The sequence below is a fragment of the Bos grunniens genome, chromosome 8 (assembly GCF_055505025.1).
Source record: "Bos grunniens cultivar Pamir isolate PY7600 chromosome 8, Bosgru_T2T1.0, whole genome shotgun sequence".
Classification (NCBI taxonomy): domain Eukaryota; kingdom Metazoa; phylum Chordata; class Mammalia; order Artiodactyla; family Bovidae; genus Bos; species Bos grunniens.
In genome coordinates, this window is record NC_141172.1 from 55096280 (window position 1) to 55118720 (window position 22441).

Genomic DNA, 22441 nt, shown 5'->3' on the forward strand with positions numbered 1-22441 from the left:
ATTTGAATGTTGAATTTTAAGCCAGCTTTTTTACTCTCCTCTTTAGCTTTCATCAAGAGGCTATTTAGTTCTTCTTTGCTTTCTGCCATTAGGGGGGTATCATCTGCATATCTGAGGTTGTTGATATTTCTCTCAGCAATCTTGATTCCAGCTTGTGCTTCATACAGCCTGGCATTTCACATGATGTACTCTGCATAGAAGTTAAATAACCAGGTGACAATATACAGCCTTGACATACTCCTTTCCCAGTTTTGAACCAATCTGTTGTTTCATGTCCGGTTCTAACTGTTGCTTCTTGACCTGCATACAGGTTTCTCAGGAGTAGGTAAGGTGATCTGGTATTCCCATTTCGTTAAGAATTTTCCAGTTGGTTGTGATCCATACAGTCAAAGGTTTTAGTGTAGTTAGTGAAGAAGAAGTAGATGTTTTTCTGGAATTCCTTTGCTTTTTCTAAGATTCAGCAAATACTGGCCATTTGATCTCTCATTCCTCTGTGTTTTGTAAATCCAGCTTGTACATCTGGTAGCGCAGCTGGTAAAGAATCTGCCAGCAATGCAAGGGACCCTGGTGCAATTCATGGGTCAGGAAGATCTCCTAGAGAAGGGATAGGCTATGCACTCCAGTATTCTTGGGCTTCCCTGAGAGCTCAGATGGAAAATAATGTGCTTGTAGTGTGGGAGACCTGGGTCTGATCCCTGGGTGGGGAAGACCCCCTGGAGGAGGGCATGGCAACCCACTTCAGTATTCTTGCCTAGAGAATCCCATGGACAGAGGAGCCTGGTGGGCAATAGTCTGTGGGGTGACAAAGAGTCAGACACTTTTGAGCAACTAAGCACACAGGCACACACATCTGGAAGTTCTCGATTCATGTACTGTTGAAGCTCTGCTTGTAGAATTTTGAGCATTACCTTGTTAGCATGTGAAATGAGCACAGTTATGTCATAGTGTTAACATTCTTTGGCATTGCCCTTCTTTGAGATTGGAATGAAAACTGACCTTTTTCAGTCCTGTAACCACTGATGAGTTTTCCAAATTTGCTGGCATTATTGAGTGCAGGACTTTGACAGCATCATTTTTTAGGATTTGAAATAGCTCAGCTGGAATTCTATCACCTCCTCTATGGTTGGTTGTCATAATGCTTCCCCTAAAGGCCCACTTGACTTCACACTCCAGCCTGTCTGGCTCTAGGTGAGTGACCACCCCATCATGGTTATCCAGGTCGTTAAGACCTTTTTTTGTACAGTTCTTCAGCTATACAGGAATTATACAATTTACTTTATTCCTGTCTAATGAAACGTTATCTCTTTATCTCCTTGTTGCTGTTTGGTCACTCAGTCATGTCTGACTCTTTTGCAACCCTATGGACTGTAGCCTGCCAGGCTCCTCTGTCCATGGTATTCTCCAGGCAAGAATACTGGAATGGGTTGCCATTTCCTTCTCCAGCAGATTTTCCCAATCCAGGGATAGAACCTGCATTTCAGGCAGATTCTTTACCAGTGAGCCACCTGGGAAGCCCTTGCTTACCTTCCATATGGGGTCAATTTTGTATGGTAATAAATAACCTTTTCAAATCACCTCTAGAAAGTACACACACACACACACACAGACACAATATTTCTCAGCCATAAAAAAGAAAGAAATTCTGCCGTATCTATCAACATGGTGAACCTAAGGTATTATGCTTAGTGACATAATTCAGAGAAACCAAATACTCTGTTATCATTTATACACAAAATCTAAGAAGTCAAACAAATGAATATAACAAAAAAGAAACAGACTCACAAATACAGAGAACTAGTGATTACCAGTATGGAGTGGAATGGGGGAGGGGCAAAATAGAGGTATGAGATTAAGTGACACAGACTGCTAACTATAAAATAAATGAGCAACAAAGATATATTGTGCTGCCCAGGGAAATATAGTCATTATTTTGTAATAACTTTAAATGGAGTATTATCTATAAAAATATTGAATCTCTATGCTGTACACCTGAAACTAATATTGTATATCTTTACTTTAATAAAATATATATATTTAAATTTATAAATATATTTATACCTGTATTAATATATATCAATATTTTATTAATGTAATAGAATGTTATAACTGTTATTAATTATTTATTGGTGATTTATATGTGCTTAAATATTTAAATTAATTCCAAGCTGGCATTAATATAGCAACTTGCCATATTTAAATAATTAAATTCAGAATTCAAAACCTCAGGTACCTAGCTCAGTGGTAAAGAATCCGCCTGAGGAAGGCGCCAAGATGGCGGAGGAGTAGGACGGGGAAAACACTTTCTCCCCCACAAATTCATCAAAAGAGCATTTAAACGCCGAGTAAATTCCACAAAACAACTTCTGAATGCCGGCAGAGGACATCAGGCACCCAGAAAAGCAACCCAACTCCTCGAAAGGAGGTAGGAAAAAATATTAAAGACAATAAAAGAGACAAAAGAGGGAGGGACGGAGTTCCGTCCCGGGAAGGGAGTCTTAAAAAGAGAGAAGTTTCCAAACACCAGGAAACCTTCTCACTGCCGAATCCGTGCCGAGCTTTGGAAGCACAGAGGACAACATAACAGGGAGAAAAAATAAATAAACAATTAAAACTCGCAGATTGCGAGCCCTACGGTAACTCCTCCAGCGGAGAAGCAGCGCAGACGCCTGCATCCGCCATTAGCAAGCGGGGGCTGGGCAGGGAGGCGCGGCACGGGCTGCATCGCTTAGAGTAAGAATCTGGCCCGAATACCCTGAGCGCTATCTGAGCGAAATAATTGGGGCTAGCAAACCAGACTGTGGGATATCTACCATGCGAAAAGCCAGCCCTAACCTAAGACACCGCCAGCCCGCGTACGGAACAAAGGACTAAACAGAGGTAGCCGGCTGCAAACCTTCCCCCTCCGCTGACAGGCAGCCAGAGCCGGAAGGGGGCAATCGCAGCCCCAGAGAGACATTATCTATAAAACTGGCTTCTTTGCTAACTAAAACTTATTGGGGGTCTGGACGGTCAACATCTGCCTGAGAAGGTGCGCCGGTTTTACACCCAGATAACCAAGTGGCGGGGAGGCGATAAGTCGCAGCATTGGCGCTCGCCAAACACCTCATCACCTGAGCTGCACGGACCTGGGAAGAGCACAAAACGCAGCCCCAGCTGAGTCTGCGCCTCTGAGGACTACCTGAGTGCCTGAACCTGAGCGGCTTGGACCTGGGAGGTGCATGCAACCCAGGGCCAGCCTCGGATTGTTCCCGGCGGAACAACCTAGAGCCTGAGCAGTGTGGGCAGGGAGGCTACACGCGCCGTGAGCGGGGGCAGACCCAGTGTGGCTGAGGCACTGCGAGCGCACGCCAGTGTCATTTGTTAGCAGCATCCCTCCCTCCCTCCCCATAGCGCGACTGAACAAAGAGAAGAAATACAGCTCCACCCACCAGAACACCGACACAAGCTTCCCTAACCAGGAAACCTTGACAAGCCACCTCTACATACCCACACACAGCGAGGAAACGCCACAGTAAAGAGAACTCCACAAACTGCCAGAATACAGAAAGGACTCCCAAACTCAGCAATTTAAACAAGATGAAGAGACAGAGGAATACCCAGCAGATAAAGGAACAGGATAAATGCCCACCAAACCAAACAAAAGAGGAAGAGATAGGGAATCTACCTGATAAAGAATTCCAAATAATGATAGTGAAATTGATCCAAAATCTTGAAATTAAAATGGAATCACAGATAAATAGCCTGGAGACAAGGATTGAGAAGATGCAAGAAAGGTTTAACAAGGACCTAGAAGAAATAAAAAAGAGTCAATATATAATGAATAATGCAATAAATGAAATTAAAAACACTCTGGAGCCAACAAATAGTAGAATAACAGAGGCAGAAGATAGGATTAGTGAATTAGAAGATAGAATGGTAGAAATAAATGAATCAGAGAGGATAAAAGAAAAACGAATTAAAAGAAATGAGGACAATCTCAGAGACCTCCAGGACAATATTAAACGCTACAACATTCGAATCATAGGGGTTCCAGAAGAAGAAGACAAAAAGAAAGACCATGAGAAAATACTTGAGGAGATAATAGTTGAAAACTTCCCTAAAATGGGGAAGGAAATAATCACCCAAGTCCAAGAAACCCAGAGAGTCCCAAACAGGATAAACCCAAGGAGAAACACCCCAAGACACATATTAATCAAATTAACAAAGATCAAACACAAAGAACAAATATTAAAAGCAGCAAGGGAAAAACAACAAATAACACACAAGGGAATTCCCATAAGGATAACAGCTGATCTTTCAATAGAAACTCTTCAAGCCAGGAGGGAATGGCAAGACATACTTAAAATGATGAAAGAAAATAACCTACAGCCCAGATTATTGTACCCAGCAAGGATCTCATTCAAGTATGAAGGAGAAATCAAAAGCTTTTCAGACAAGCAAAAGCTGAGAGAATTCTGCACCACCAAACCAGCTCTCCAACAAATACTAAAGGATATTCTCTAGACAGGAAACACAAAAATGGTGTATAAACTCGAACCTAAAACAATAAAGTAAATGGCAACGGGATCATACTTATTAGTAATTACCTTAAACGTAAATGGGTTGAATGCCCCAACCAAAAGACAAAGACTGGCTGAATGGATACAAAAACAAGACCCCTACATATGTTGTCTACAAGAGACCCACCTCAAAACAGGGGACACATACAGACTGAAAGTGAAGGGCTGGAAAAAGATTTTCCATGCAAATTGGGACCAAAAGAAAGCAGGAGTCACAATACTCGTATCAGATAAATTAGACTTTAAAACAAAGGCTGTGAAAAGAGACAAAGAAGGTCACTACATAATGATCAAAGGATCAATCCAAGAAGAAGATATAATAATTATAAATATATATCCACCCAACATGGGAGCACCGCAGTATGTAAGACAAATCCTAACAAGTATGAAAGGAGAAATTAACAATAACACAATAATAGTGGGAGACTTTAATACCCCACTCACACTTATGGATAGATCAACTAAACAGAAAATTAACAAGGAAAAAAAAAAAAAAAAACATGTATCTATAAAGCTCACTAAAGCAAAGCACAGTAAAATGAGGTATGGCAATAAAAGGCATTAAATTTATCAAATAAAAAAATAAATAAATAAAGTGCTGAAAAATTAAAAAAATAAATAAATAAAATGATAGTTGTAATTATAAAAAAAAAAAAAGAATCCGCCTGCCAGTGCAAGCAGCACAGGAGACTCGGGCTTGATCCCTGGTCAGGAAGATCCGCTGGAGAAGGAAATGGCAACCCACTCCAGTATTCTTGCCTGGGAAATCTCATGGGCAGAGAAGCCTGACGGGCTACAGTCCATGGGGTCACAAAGAGTCGGACTTGACTAAGTATGCACGCACACAGATTGCACTAATTTCACTTCAAATTCTCAGTAGTGACAACTCACAGACTGCATATTTAGAACATTTCTGTCATTAGATGGAGTTCTGTTAGATGGCTCTTGAAACTGTACTCTGAAGAATTACTGAATCTTTATTTTAGAGTCCATGCCTCCTTTAAGAGATAGTCAGATAACAATGATACTTCTAAGGAAGTAGTCTAAATAGTAATATGAAAAGGATGTTTTGAAAGTTATTGGATAAAAGAAAGATGAAGGCAGGAGGGAGGGAGAAAGGAAAGAAAAATGGAGGGAGGGAAGGAGGAAGGAGGGAATGAAGGGAGGGATAGAGACAAGAAGAGAAACTTTCTGTGTATCAATGCCTTTCTTACATATAATACCATATTAAATTTTAATGACAAACGCTGGGACTAAGCTTGTTTGAATTCAAGTGAAATACTCCTTTCACTAATATTCAACAGCCTCTTTTGGGATAGCTTAACTAATTGTTCTACTGAATTGGCTTGTTAGGCTAGGGCTATGTAAACATAGCATAATCTTATTGAGGGAAAATAAGAAATAATAATGGTTAGTTCTTCTGCCTGGGTTACATTTTTATGACTATGCCAAGGGCAGTGACCTGGTATTACCACTTGCAGAATGTTAATTAAGATAGCCCACGGATACAGTAAATTTTTTTACACTCTTTATGGTCATATAGACATGACCTAAAAGTTCATTTCTCTAAGTGGACATTTCTCTGTAAGAGTATAGCTCTAAAATAATATTACAACTTCAAATTAGACATAGGAGTATGGCATGATTTTGTGTAACTTATGATGAATTAATGATCTAAGAAAATTTTTATTTCCAACTTCCTCTGATAAGTGCACTCTGAGCCTCATAAGTATAGAACAAATAATTTTTCATGAACTGGACATTATGGTAAATTTTCTTTACCTTAGCTTTTATGCTTAAGTAATTATCCTACAATTTTAATACATGTGAGATTAAGGATCTGTTTGCAGAGTTTGATACAAGTTTAGAAGACATAAACTTAAAAGAATCCAACTAAATGTGTTGTGTGATGTTTGTAATATGCAAAAGAAGACATATTAAGAAAAAGATAATATTTTAAAAATCACTGCTTCTTAAAGCATAGGGAGTGATTTTGTGAGGATTACGTTTCTGAGCAGTGTTAAATCTGGGCAAAATTTGATGAAGGTGAATTCTATTTTCTAATCTGTTTTTTTCATTCTTTCTTTTTATGTTTTCTGAATTTTCTTATTTTCTTTAATCAATCTGTCTACCTCTGCACAAAGATGGCAAGTGTCTTAGGTTGCCCATAGGTGATCCAGAGCTTTTTACTTCTGGACCCTACTTTAATGGACACTCAGTGTTCAGGCTTCCCTGGTCCCCCAAAATGTTTACCTGTCTGAACAAACTTATTGTTTAAAGAAATATTTGCTCATCCAAGAAAAGGTTTAAATGTTAACCTTTGTCTTCAACTTCAGTTAACAAAAAGAATTTCATGTGTTGTAGCAAACTGTCTTTCTTGCCTTGAATGCATTAGGAATGCCTACTTATTATTATTGTTTTATTGATATGTAATTCACATTCCATAAATACATCTTTTAAAGCGTTAAATTCAGTGGCTTTTAGTATATTTACAGAGATTTAAAACCATCATCACTGTGTGATTTTGGAACTTTTTAATCACTCTAAAAAGAAACTCCATACCCATTAGCATTCTGTCTCTATTCCCCACTTCATTCCTTTCACTACATTTACTTTCAGTGAAAGAACATCTCAATGAATTTACCTATCCTGGATATTTCTTAGCAATAGAATCATGCACTCTGTGACCTTTTGTTTCTGACTTTTTTTCCTTTAAAAAGCATAACCTTTTCAAGATTTATCCCTGTGGTAGCATATATCTGTGCTTCATTCATTTTATTATTAAATAATATTCTACTGTACAGGTTTATTACATTTGTTTTCAGTTTATCAGTTGGGTTCATCATTTAGGTTGCTTGTCCTTTTTTAGCTATTATAGATAATGCTACAATGGACATTCACTTACAGCTATTTTGTAAATACAGTTTTCAGTTTTGGAGAGTACAAATCTAGGAGTGAAATTCTTGGACAATATAATAACACTCTGTTTTACTCTTTTAGGAACTGCCTAAGTGTTTTCCAAAGACTATGATGATTCTGATTTATCCATATTCTCATCAACACATCTTATTTTCCTTTTTGTTTATTTTTTATTTTAATTGCAATACTGGGTGTGAAATAGTACCCCATTGTGATTTTGATTTGCATTAACTTAATGATATTGAGCGCCTTTTCATGTGTTTATGGACCATTTGTGTATCTTCTTTGTAGAAACCCCTTTTCAAGCCCTATGGCCATTTTTTAGTTGGGTTATATTTTTATGTTTCAGTTATGATTGTTCTTATATATTCCAGTCACTAGAGTCCATCAGATACATAATTTGCAAACATTTTGTTCTCATTCTGTGGATTATCTTTTCATTTTCTTGATGGTAACCTTTGAAACACAAAAGTTTTAAATTTGGTGAAGTCCAGTTAATTTTTTCTTTTGTCTCCTGTTTGTACTTGTGGTGTCTAAACAACCACTGCCGAATCCAAGTTAATGAAGATATATGCCTAGGTTTTCTATTATGCCTTTTTATAACTTTGGCTCTTACATTTAGATGTTTGATTCATTTTGAATAAATTTTTGTATGTAGGGTGAATTAGAGGTTCACCTTCATTCTTTCATGTGTGGATGTCAAGTTTTCCTAGCACCATTTATAGAAATTCTTTTATTTCTCCTTTGAATTGCCTTGGTTCTCTTGTCAAAAAATTAATTAACTGTAAGTGTAAGGGTTTATTTTTGAGCTCTTGATTCTGTTTAATTAATCTATATATCTGCCCTTATGCCATACTGCATTGCTTTGACTACTGTAGCTAGATAATAAGTTTTGAACTTAGAAACTGCGAGTCATTTTACTTTGTTATTCTTTTGAAAGATGGTTCTGGTTACTTTGAAAACCTTTAATTTTCATGTGAATTTTAGAATCAGTTTGTCAATTAAAAAAAAATCCAGCTTTGACTTTGATACAGATTGTGTTGAACCTATACCTCATTTGGAGGAGTATTACCGTCTTAACAATATTAAGCTTTCCAGTCTATGAGCATAGCATACCTTTTGATTTATTTATGTCCTCCTCAACGTTCTATAGTTTTCAATGTACAGATTTTTCATTTAATCTATTCTTAAATGTTATTTCTTTTGTTGCTACGATAAATAGACTTATTTGCTTAATTACACTTTTACATGTTATTAGTACGTAGCTATATGATTGATTTTATGTTTGATCTTATATCCTGTAATATTGCTGAAATTGTTTATTAGCCCTAATTAGTTTTTATAGCACATACTCATTGTTAATACTATTTTTAACACTGTATTTTAGACAGTCTTATTGACCTGTTTTAATAGTCGGTAATCAATGAGATACTTAAATAGTCTCAGGATGTGGTCAGGCCTGTATTATCTCTACAGTTATAATGACTAAATTCTGAGAGGTTAGATTACTTACTTGAGGTCTCATATATAATTTGTTGATCCCAAGGTGACAGTGCTCATGTGGCTTTCTTTTAGCTACATGTCCTTTCACTTATCTCTTTACACGTGTCAGGTTCCAACAGTACAGTTGTGGAAAGGGTATAGGACTGGGATATGTTGAAGGAGAGTCAGATTTACTGCTGTTTCCATAGTTCTCTGCAAATCTAGAGGTGACATGACAGAATTTTTCTTATGATACTCTAATAACATGACAGTGACTGAGAGATAATAAAAAATCACTGGAATCAAATTTCCAAATCTCCAATTCACCTGATACTATCAAAACTTGAGTCTGTTCAGCTTTCTCTACACTGAAGTACTATCTGATTTATTTAAAGCCAGAACCAAATTAAATTCATCTTGGAGGTAGAGAGATATAGTCTGTAAACATATATACATATTGCATAAAGATCCTGTTTTCAACTGATCTGTAAAACTTACTTCCTAATTGAGTACATGTTGCACCAAAAACATTAACATTTAACAGAAATGATAAGCTCAAACTTTATGTCCATGGATTGTTAGACACAAATTTTTCTAGCAGAGTTATATCCAGACAATATTTTCATAATTTTATCTTTAACAAAACCTGTGTGTGGTCTTACTGAAGCTAGGCAGTTCTTACCTTTGTTATAAAACTACAAATATGGTTCTGAGTCAATACATTTTAATAACTATTCCCTACTTATGGATATTAGATTCATACTTAACACTAAAATTAGTTCAGCCTGAGGCATAAGTGGCTACATTTCCTCCTTTTGTCTGTCATGCTAATTACTGCCAATCTCTATAGACTAACCAAGCATTCAAACTGCCATTATAATCAGACTAAACATTGCACACACATGCATATGAACAAACACACAAACTCGCAGACTCAACCTAAGAAATGCACTTTTTGTTTCACAGTATTACAAATTTAGTGAATGATAATGATATTATAAAAACTGAAAATGTAAAATATTATATGTTCCAATCTTTAGAATTATTTTAAAATTTATAACACAATATCCTATAACATGAATATGGTTATGATATTTCTAGATGAAATCTGACATTTTCTATTTTGATAATAAGTCTATGAATGAAGTTCAGTGTGACTATATATGATATGAAATATGCATCTAAGGATGGAATTCTGGGGTTTCATGCATTCCCATCTTGACTCCTCTGTTTTCTATGTAACCCTAGTAAAATCTGTCTCATTCTTTGTGACTTAAATTTTACATAGGTAGAACTGAAGTAATGATTGTCATTTGTATATTATTTTTTATGAAAAGTATCATGAGAATTAATGAAATTATTAGTCAGTAGACCTCCAGATCATTGCCACTGCATGGATAAGACTATTGATCTCTAGCAGGAAAGGAATATGAGAGATTAGGAGGAAGAGAAAGAAACCTTGATAAAATGGGAGAGAGACTAGAAATGGAGCCAGGTAATGACATCCACCTTTTAAAAATCTGATAAAGGGAATAAGTTAGAAAGGCAGAGGGAATTCCTGTCATCTCCCCTTGTTCTAATACAGAACTGCCTTTTCTGTCTACCTACCTCAGATGGGTTATAGCTATTTCTTCTTTTCTCCATTGTAATCACCAATGCCCACTTTCTCCTTCCATCATTAATCACAGGTGATTGTTAATGTGACTTTCTAATCCAGTACACTGTGGTACTTATATAGAGATTCTCTATCTCATTTGTCCTGAGATTCACAGAATAGAGCACAGGGTCAGGAACTCACTAGTGCTACAAAAAATGATAATATAGTTTTGAATGGAGGGAGATTTTGATAGAGTTGAAAGGTGACATTTTGTTTGGAAAGGAGACATGGCTTTCTATTCTGTAATGACATGCTGTGAACAACATTTTTTTGGCTTTCAGAAATGGATGTCAGGAAAAGCCTTAATCTAATATTTATTTATTCATTTCTTTAATTGCTCAATTGCCAAACCTTGTTTTCTGTGATGACAGAGAAGCAGGAAGAACTTCTGTTAAGCTGAAATTGATGTTCAAAGTAAAGGTACTCAACACTAAATCTGAATTAGTAATCAACTAATTAGATCAGGTCATATGCTTGATGGTGATGTTTTAGTTAACATTTTCTTTAATCAGCTAATGATGCAATCCACTAGGCTTGCTTTTTTCACTTTAAACTTCTTAAGCGTGAAGTCATCTAATCATCTTTTAGCAAAATATATACCTCAAAACAGAGAGCTTTTTAAAAATTTTCATCTAAGCCTAAATCCTCTTTTATTATAGTAAAGAAAATTAACCTAACTCCTCACTTACTTTTCTCTATTCCGTACCAAGATTACAAGCAGTTAAAATCACTTTGTTTCCCAGAGACTTAAGTTCAAGAGTAAATGCCATTTCTGAATAAGCACAAATGAGATCATATGCTGCAGTTCATTCTAACCTGTCTCTCTAACATCACATGACACAGACAACTCATGCCAGAATGACTGTGAAGTGAAAGTGAAGGTCGCTCAGTCGTGTCTGACTATTTGCGACCCCATGGACTATACAGTCTGTGGAATTCTACAGGCCAGAATACTGGAGTGGGTAGCCTTTCCCTTCTCCAGGGGATATTCCCAACCCATGGATCGAATCCATGCCTCCCCTACTGCAGGCAGATTCTTTACCAGCTGAGCCACCAGAGTAGCCCAAGAATACTGGAGTGGGTAGCTTATCCCTTCCCCAGTGGATCTTCCAGACCCAGGAATTGAACCGGTATCTCCTGCCAGACAGAGAAGGCAACGGCACCCAACTCCAGTACTCTTGCCTGGAAAATCCCATGGGCGGAGGAGCCTGGTAGGCTGCAGTCCATGGGGTCGCTAAGAGTCGGAAATGACTGAACAACTTCACTTTGACTTTTCACTTTCATGCATTGGAGAAGGAAATGGCCACCCACTCCAGTGTTCTTGCCTGGAGAATCCCAGGGACAGGGGAGCCTGGTGGGCTTCTGTCCATGGGGTCACACAGAGTCGGACATGACTGATGTGACTTAGCAGCAGCAGCAGCTCCTGCCAGAATGGCTGAAGAGACCCCAAAGGTCTCTATTTTATATAATTTTTACATGGATTATCTGTCCCTATAGTTTGTAGAGGGGATTCACAGATGGATCAGTGATAAAGAATCTGCCTGCCAAGTAGGAGATGCAGGTTCGATCTCTGGGTTGGGAAAATCCACTGGAGAAGGAAATGGCAACCCACTCCAGTGTTCTTGCCTGGGAAATCCCACGGACAGAGGAGCCTGGTGAGCTACAATACATGGAGTTTCAAAGTCTGTTTTACTTAAAGCCAGAAGCAAATTGGCTTCACAATATGACTTAGTGACTAAACCACAGCAACAACAACAACTAGTTTGCAGAGATGGCCGACTCTCAGGGTTGCCTAATTCATCTCTTTAAGAATAGATGGAGAGCAGAGCAACTTTTGCCCAGGGATAGCATAGGCTGCAGTCCATGGATTCCCGAAGGTCGGACACGACTGAGCGACTTCACTTTCACTTTTCACTTTCATGCTTTGGAGAAGGAAATGGCAACCCACTCCAGTGTTTTGCCTGGAGAATCCCGGGGACGGCGGAGCCTGGTGGGCTGCCGTCTATGGGGTCGCACAGAGTCGGACATGACTGAAGCGACTTAGCAGCAGCAGCAGCAGAGGTTGTTAACTGAGCTTGCTTTACTGACTCCCTGCCCTCCAATCCCACTTGTCTCCCACTGAATCATACTCCTTGCCTGAATTCAACAATTTTTTTTTTTTTTGGCCATGCTACTTATTTAAATTAATTTATTTTTTATTTATTATTATTATTTTAATTAATTTATTTGTTTTTTTTTTTACTTTACAATATTGTATTGGTTTTGCCATACATCAACGTGCATCCGCCACGGGTGTACACATGTTCCCCATCCTGAACCCCGATCCTACCTCCCTCCCCATACCATCCCTCTGGGTCATCCCAGTGCACCAGCCCCAAGCATCCTGTATCATGCATCGAACCTGGACTGGCAATTCGTTTCTTATATGATATTATACATGTTTCAATGCCATTCCCCCAAATCATCCCCCCCTCCCTCTCCCACAGAGTCCAAATGACTGTTCTATACATCTCTTTTGCTGTCTCACATACAGGGTTGTCGTTACCATCTTTCTAAATTCCATGTATATGTGTTAGTATACTGTATTGGTGTTTTTCTTTCTGGCTTACTTCACTCTGTATAATAGGCTCCAATTTCATCCACCTCATTAGAATTGAGTCAAATGTATTCTTTTTAATGGCTGAGTAATACTCCATTGTGTATATGTACCACAACTTTCTTATCCATTCATCTGCTGATGGACATCTGGGTTGCTTCATTCCAAGCATCTTTTCTGAACACAATGCAGTAAGATTAGATCTCAATTACAGGAGAAAAAAATATTAAAAATTTCAACATATGGAGGCTGAAAAACACACTGCTGAATAACCAACAAATCACAGAAGAAATCAAAAAAGAAATCAAAATATGCATAGAAATGAATGAAAATGAAAACACAACAACCCAAAACCTATGGGACATGTAAAAGCAGTGCTAAGGGGAAAGTTCATAGCAATACAGGCATATCTCAAGAAACAAGAAAAAAGTCAAATAATAACCTAACTCTACACCTAAAGCAACTAGAAAAGGAAGAAATGAAGAACTCCAGGGTTAGTAGAAGGAAAGAAATCTTAAAAATTAGGGCAGAAATAAATGCAAAAGAAACAAAGGAGACCATAGCAAAAATCAACAAAGCCAAAAGCTGGTTCTTTGAAAGGATAAATAAAATTGAATTCAACATTATACTTTTCAAGTCTAACTGTGCATTCTCTCCCTTTGCCACTCTTTCTCATACTCATTAACATGTAGTTAATGAGTTAAATGAGTTAATGAGTTAATGTAGTTAAAGAGGCTTTGGGGGCTTCCTTTTATGGCTTAGATGGCAACAAACCCATCTACCAATGAAGGAGACCCAGTTTCCATCGCTGGATTGGGAGGATCCCCTGGAGAGAGGAATGGCTTCCTACTCCAGTATTCTTGCCTGGAGAATCCCATAGACAGAGGAGCTTGGTGGGCTACAGTCCATGGGGTTGCAAAGAGTCAGACATGACTATGCTATACTAAGTCACTTCAGTCGTGTCCGACTCTGTGCGAACCCATAGACAGCAGCCCACCAGGCTTCCCCGTCCCTGGGATTCTCCAGGCAAGAACACTGGAGTGGGTTGCCATTTCCTTCTCCATTGCAGACTTTCAGAAACTGCTTCAACACTTATAGTGACTTTGAGTTAAGTCAAATGTTGGAGAAGAAGTACATTTGAAAAACAAAGAAAAAAAATGAAAACAAACGTTTTTAAAAGTCAGTATTTATAAACATATTACAGTAAGAAGTTTCTGTAATGTTAAGAGCCAGGCTCCATGTTTTATTTAAATGAGGAAAAGCTTCTAATCTAAAGCAACATTTAACATGAAATATGGTACATATTTAAGAAAAAAAATAAAAAAGCATAGCATTTGTAATAAAAAGATGACACCTTTTTTCTGGATCTTGTTAAGTATATAGCTTAAATTTTCTTTTCCTAATCTTCAGGCCTTTTCTATTACTTTTAATAGCATTGATGCACTGGGTATATATTCAGTTCAGTTCAGTCACTCAGTCATGTCCAACTTTTTGAGACCCAATGAACTTCAGCATGCCAGGCCTCCCTGTCCTTCATCAACTCTCAGAGTTTACCCAAACTCTTGTCCATTGAGTCGGTGATGCCATCCAACCATCTCATCCTCTGTCATCCCTTTCTCCTCCTGCCCTCAATCCCTCCCAGCATCAGAGTCTTTTCAAATGAGTCAGATTTCTGCATCAGATGGCCAAATTATTGGAGTTTCAGCTTCAATATCAGTCCTTCCAGTGAACACCCAGGACTGATCTCCTTTAGGATGGACTGGTTGGATCTCCTTGCAATCCCAAGGGACTCTCAAGAGTCTTCTCCAACACCACAGTTCAAAAGCATCAATTCTTCTGCATTCAGCTGTTTTTATAGTTCAACTCTCACATCCATACATGACCACTGGAAAAACCATAGTCTTGACTAGATGGACCATTTTTGGCAAAGTAATGTCTCTGCTTTTTAATATGCTGTCTAGGTTGGTCATGATTTTCTCTCCAAGGAGTAAATGTCTTTTAATTTCATGGCTGCAATCACCATCCACAGTGATTTTGGAGCCCAGAAAAATAAAGTCTGACACTGTTTCTACTGTTTCCCCATCTATTTACCATGAAGTGATGGGACTGGATGCCATGATCTTCGTTTTCTAAATGTTGAACTTTAAGCCAACTTTTTCACTCTCCTCTTTCACTTTCATCAAGAAGCTCTTTAGTTCTTCACTTTCTGCCAGAAGGGTGGTGTCATCTGCATATCTGAGGTTATTGATATTTCTCCCGGCAATCTTGATTCCAGCTTGTGCTTCCTCCAGCCCAGCGTTTCTCATGATGTACTCTGCATATAAAAGTTAAATAAGCAGCATGACAATATACAGCCTTAATGTAATCCTTTTCCTATTTGGAACCAGTCTGTTGTTCCATGTCCAGTTCTAACTGTTGCTTCCTGACCTGTAAATAGAAATATATGTACTCATTACTCAAAATTAAAAGTCTTATGTGCGGATGGTTTTGTAAGTTTGTCTTGTGTCAGTAAACTTAGAACACAGTTTTACATGAGAGTGCTATTGTAAATGGTACTTAATTTTTGCAGACCAGTTCATGAAAGGCTGGCTTTTTAATATTTCAGAAGAGAAACTGCAGAAGCAGAACCACATCTCCTATGATGGTGGCAGTGAGGGAAAAGTCCTCTCCCTTGCAGAATAGCTACATCACAGTTCCTGGAGGGTTTCAGATATAAAGAATGTTGATAGAACAGGAGTTCATACCTTACATACAGGAAATACATGATGTGTTAATCTTCTCTGTAGTGTTGCACAATAATAATGAGGCAGGCATTCAAACACGTATTCACAGACAAATAGGAGAAAATGGAATACAAAATAATGCCTGTTTGACCCACTTTCCAACATAAACAGGAAACAAAAGCAAAATTCCTGAGTCATTTCCTGCATAAGAGGAATTGTTGTTGTTTAAGTCAATAAGTTGTGTTCAACTCTTTTGTGACCCTATGGACTATAGCCCACCAGGGTCTTCTGTCCTTGGGATTTCCCAGGCAAGAACACTGGAGTGGGTTACCATTTCCTTCTCCAGGGGATCTTCCTGAGAGACCTGATCAAGACCTGGGTTTGATCCCTGGGCTGGGAAGATCCCCTGGATCTTCACGCCTGTGTCTCCTTCATTGGTAGGCAGATTCTTTACCACTGAGTCACCATGGAAGCCCACATAAGAGGAATGGTCACCTCCAAATCACTTAAAACTTATCTCGGTCCTGTCAAGAAGGTATTAATATATACAGTAAACACAGGACAAACTGCACACAACGCCCAGTTGTTTATCCTGTCTCTCAGCCCATAAGTGGACGAGCTCTGCTTCAAACTCTGTCTGACTCCCAGACCCCAGATTGGTTCTTCTGCCAACCCAAATTGCTGCTATCAAACTCTGTCTGGGAGCTAAAAAAATTCAAGGATACATGTTCAAACAAAAGCCAAACAAAGCACTAGGAAAGCCTCTTCTTATGTAGACTTGTGTCCCTAGCAACAAAAAAGAAGAAACTAACTTTAAATTATAATTACATTAATTTCCTCTGAGGGCATAAACAGAATTTTAAAACCATGTAATTAAATACATCAGTATAGCTATCTGGCCTAACCACCAGAGGAGAGCTAAAACCAATCTATCCATTCTCCAAAGAAGAGGCTGCCAGCCAATAGTCTCTCAAAGGAAGGGAACAAATATATTCAGTTTGGTCATAAACATTGTAGTTGTCAGATCACGGTGCTGATCAGATCAGATCACGTCAGATCAGTCACTCAGTCGTGCCCGACTCTTTGCGACCCCATGAGTCGCAGCACGCCAGGCCTCCCTGTCCATCACCAACTCCTGGAGTTCACTCAGACTCACGTCCATCGAGTCAGTGATGCCATCCAGCCAACTCATCCTCTGTCGTCCCCTTCTCCTCCTGCCCCCAATCCCTCCCAGCATCAGAGTCTTTTCCAATGAGTCAACTCTTCGCGTGAGGTGGCCAAAGTACTGGAGTTTCAGCTTTAGCATAATTCCTTCCGAAGAAATCTCAGGGCTGATCTCCTTCAAAATGGACTGATTGGATCTCCTTGCAGTCCAAGGGACTCTCAAGAGTCTTCTTCAACACCATAGTTCAAAAGCATCAATTCTTCGGCCCTCGGCCTTCTTCACAGTCCAACTCTCACATCCACACATGACCACAGGAAAAACCATAGCCTTGACTAGGTGAACTTTTGTTGGCAAAGTAATGTCTCTGCTTTTGAATATGCTATCTAGGTTGGTCATAACTTTCCTTCCAAGGAGTAAGCGTCTTTTAATTTCATGGCTGCAGTCACCATCTGTAGTGATTGTGGAGCCCAGAAAAATAAAGTCTGACACTGTTTCCACTGTTTCCCCATTTATTTCCCAGGAAGTGATGGGACCGGCTGCCATGATCTCTGTTTTCTGAATGTTGAGCTTTAAGCCAACTTTTTCACTCTCCACTTTCACTTTCATCAAGAGGCTTTTGAGTTCCCCTTCACTTTCTTCCGTAACAGTGGTGTCATCTGCATATCTGAGGTTATTGGTATTTCTCCCAGCAATCTTCATTCCAGCTTGTATTTCTTCCAGTCCAGCGTTTCTCATGATGTACTCTGCATATAAGTTAAATAAGCAGGGTGACAATATACAGCCTTGACAAACTCCTTTTCCTATTTGGAACCAGTCTGTTGTTCCATGTCCAGTTCTAACTGTTGCTTCCTGACCTGCATACAGGTTCTCAAGAGGAAGGTCAGGTGGTCTGGTATTCCCATCTCTTTCAGAATTTTCCACAGTTTATTGTGATCCACATAGTCAAAGGCTTTGGCATAGTCAATAAAGCAGAAATAGATGTTTTTCTGGAACTCTCTTGCTTTTTCCATGATCCAGCGGATGTTGGCAATTTGATCTCTGGGTCCTCTGCCTTTTCTAAAACCAGCTTGAACATCAGGAAGTTCACAGTTCACGTATTGCTGAAGCCTGGCTTGGAGAATTTTGAGCATTACTTTACTAGCATGTGAGATGGGTGCAATGGTGCGGTAGTTTGAGCATTCTTTGGCATTGCCTTTTTTGGGGATTGGAATGAAAACTGACCTCTTCCAGTCCTGTGGCCACTGCTGAGTTTTCCAAATTTGCTGGCATATTGACTGCAGCACTTTCACAGCATCATCTTTCAGGATTTGAAATAGCTCAACTGGAATTTCATCACCTCCCCTAGCTTTGTTCATAGTGATGCTTTCTAAGGCCCACTTGACTTCACATTCCAGGATGTCTGGCTCTAGGTCAGTGATCACACCATCGTGATGATCTGGGTCGTGAAGATCTTTTTTGTACAGTTCTTCTGTGTATTCTTGCCACCTCTTCTTAATATCTTCTGCTTCTGTTAGGTCCATACCATTTCTGTCCTTTATCGAGCCCATCTTTGCATGAAATGTTCCTTTGGTATCTCTAATTTTCTTGAAGAGATCCCTAGTCTTTCCCATTCTATTGTTCCTCTATTTCTTTGCATTGATCACTGAAGAAGGCTTTCTTATCTCTTCTTGCTGTTCTTTGGAACTCTGCATTCAAATGTTTATATCTTTCCTTTTCTCCTTTGCTTTTCACTTCTCTTCTTTTCACAGCTATTTGTAAGGCCTCCCCAGAGAGCCATTTTGCTTTTTTGCATTTCTTTTCCATGGGGATGGTCTTGATCCCTGTTTCCTGTACAATGTCATGAACCTCATTCCATAGTTCATCAGGCACTCTATCTATCAGATCTAGGCTCTTAAATCTATTTCTCACTTCCACTATATAATCATAAGGGATTTGATTTAGGTCATACCTGAATGGTCTAGTGGTTTTCCCTACTTTCTTCAATTTCAGTCTGAATTTGGCAATAAGGAGTTCATGGTCTGAGCCACAGTCAGCTCCTGGTCTTGTTTTTGCTGACTGTATAGAGCTTCTCCATCTTTGGCTGCAAAGAATATAATCAATCTGATTTCAGTGTTGACCATCTGGTGATGTCCATGTATAGAGTCTTCTCTTGTGTTGTTGGAAGAGGGTGTTTGTTATGACCAGTGCATTTTCTTGGCAAAACTCTATTAGTCTTTGCCCTGCTTCATTCTGTATTCCAAGGCCAAATTTGCCTGTTACTCCAAGTGTTTCTTGACTTCCTACTTTTGCATTCCAGAGTGGATCCTTAAAAAAAAAATAGCCCCTTGAATATTTTACATTTCTGTTTTTGACAAATGACAGTTATTTTTTAACTTTAATATTTACCTAACTTATCCTGGACTTCCCAAATGGTACTAGTGGTAAAGAACCCACCTGCCAAGAAGAGATGTAAGAGACATGGATTCTATCCCTGGGTTGGGAAGATTCCCCTGGTGGAGAACAAGGTAAACCACTCCAGTATTCTTGCCTTCAGAACCCCATGGACAGAGAAGCCTGGTAGGATACAGCCCATGGTGTCACAAAGAGCAAGATACAACTGAAGTGACTTAGCATGGACACAACTTGTACTGAAAGAAATTTGAAGACTCTGACAGAACACTACAATTTCATTTTTGCGCCAGTGCACCTGTTTTCTATCACTGTGATGCTTGTATTATTTAAATGTTTATAAATTCAGAGGATAATGTATATCTGTAGAGCTATCACTTCCTTTAAATCCTACATTATAGTGTACCTCAGATTATCATTGTAATACATCAGTTTCAAGACCAGAAAAAAATAGACATTTATATGAGTTACTGCTTTCTACCTTTACTCAGTATCTGCATTCACAACTCATTGGCTTCCTTGTTTTTATTCAATGTTGAAAATTATTCTCTAGACCCTGTTTCTTCACTTTACAATAAAAAAAGAATAACCAGAAAATTAACTTTTTGATAAAACCCCTAATATCTTACTAATAACCCCATGAAAATAATATGAAATGTTCACTTTTTCTGAAAAAGATGCTATTTCAAACATGAAAATATTTTTAAAACCATTAATAATAATAAATGGTTTTATGTGTACCCAGAGATTTTGATAGTATTACTTATAAGAACCAACAAATAAAAAAAATACTTAGGAATGAATTGACAATGCAAAAATAAAATGATTTAAAATTATTTCTGGAATTTGCTTGTTTCTTTATCTCATTTGCTGCATATGTTTTACAGACCATGACATAATCAAGTGAGTTTGGAATAGTTTCCCCTAAGAGACAGGAAACAACTTTTTCCAAATACTGCGTTTTGAATCTGTTCTACAAATTTTATGAAGCCATAATAGATGCAGTGAAAATATCTGTACCTTGAATTCAGAAATGGGCTTCTCTGGTAGCTCAGCTGTTAAAGAATCCACCTGCAACGCAGGAGCACCTGGTTCGATTCCTAGGCCAGGAAGATCCTCTGGAGAAGGGATAGACTACCCACTTGAGTATTCTCGGGCTTCGCTGGTGGTTCAGCTAGTAAAGAACTCACCTGCAGTGCCGGAGACCTGGATTCGATCCCTGGGTTGGGAAGATCCACTGGAGAAGGGAAAGGCTACCCACTCCAGTATTCTGGCCTGGAGAATTCCATGGACTGTATAGTCCATCGGGTCACAAAGAGTCGGACACGACTGAATAACTTTCACTTCATTTCACTTCACTTGAAGTCAGACAGCCCTGAATTTGAATTCTGGTTCTGCCTTTTATGGGTTGGGAGATGCTGAGCAGTTTATAGGATCTGTTTACCCATTTGTTTCTCCGTTTATAAATAGAGACAACGATAACATCTATTCTTTAGGTGTTATTGTTCAGTTGCTCAGTTGTGTCTGACTCTGCAATCCCATGGACTGCAGCATGCCAGGCTTCTTTAGGAGCAAGTGTCTTTTAATTTTGTAGCTGCAGTCACTGTTCACAGTGATTTTAGAGCTCAAGAAAATAATATTTGTCACTGTTTCCACTTTTTCCCCATCTATTTTCCATGAAGTGATGGGATGGACATATGCAAGTTGAAAAGTCCTTGAAGTTCATGCCACTAGCCCTAAGAAATTCATTTATTCCCTTAACTTCACAAAATAAATGCCTACATAAAGAATATTTAAATAGTGTATATTTGAAGGAGTTTGAAATTATTAGCCTACTTTGGACACCCTTGTCTCCCAAATACTTTATTGTGATATTTTCTCATCTCAAAGATTCTACTGAAAATAGAACCCACTATTGACTTAATGATAGTTTTTGGCATGATGGAGAGATACTACTTTAAATATATTTATTTGGCTCTATGATTGCTCTCCATTTCATAAATGTTAATATATAAATAAGAAATAATCTAGTTTTAGGACCTAAGGGATGTTATGTAGTTTTTAGAGATCAAAGTCCAAAGATGTAGAGACATAAGGGACTTTTAAGGCCACAGTCTAACGTGGACAAGATCAATCTGTGTGTGCATGGCTCAGCCAGCCCCAGGGTGCAGAGTTTGCTTCAGGCAGTCCCATTGTCAGATCTCTGGAGCAGACGATGTTGATTACAAGCTTCACACACTACCAGGTTTTAATGAGGTTTTAATGCTCCCTAATGGTTTTAATAAGTGTCCTCACAGGTCAGGACCAGTCTGGGAACTGCACAGGACTGCACTCTAGTGAAAAGGCATTATTGGTATTATTGTTGAGGGGGGCCAGGAAGTGCCCTAGTGGCAGAGGTTAGCTGATTAATGGCTTCACTCGGAAATCACCAATTTAGAGTAGTTTTTATATATCTTCTGACAACCAGAAAATTCTTTTTTGTTTATTTTTTATTTGTAGTTGCTATATAACATTACATAAGTTACAGGTGCATAATAAAGTGATTCACAATTTTTAAAGGTTGTATTCCAGTTATCAGTTCAGCTCAGTTTAGTCGCTCAGTCATGTCCAACTCTTCGCAATCCCATGGACTGCAGCATGCCAGGTTTCCCTGTCCATCACCATCTCCCAGAGCTTGCTCAAACTCATGTCCATTGAGTTGGTGATGCTATCCAACCATCTCGTCCTCTGTTGTCCCCTTTTCCTCCTGCCTTCAATCTTTCCTACCATCAGGGTCTTTTCTAATGAGTCTGCTCTTGGCATCAGGTGGCCAAAGTATTGGAGTTTCAGCTTCAACATCAGTCCTGCCAGTGAATATTCAGGACTGATTTCCTTCAGGAAGAACTGGTTGGATCTCCTTGTAGTCCAAGGGACTCTCAAGAGTCTTCTCCAACACCACAGTTCGAAAGCATC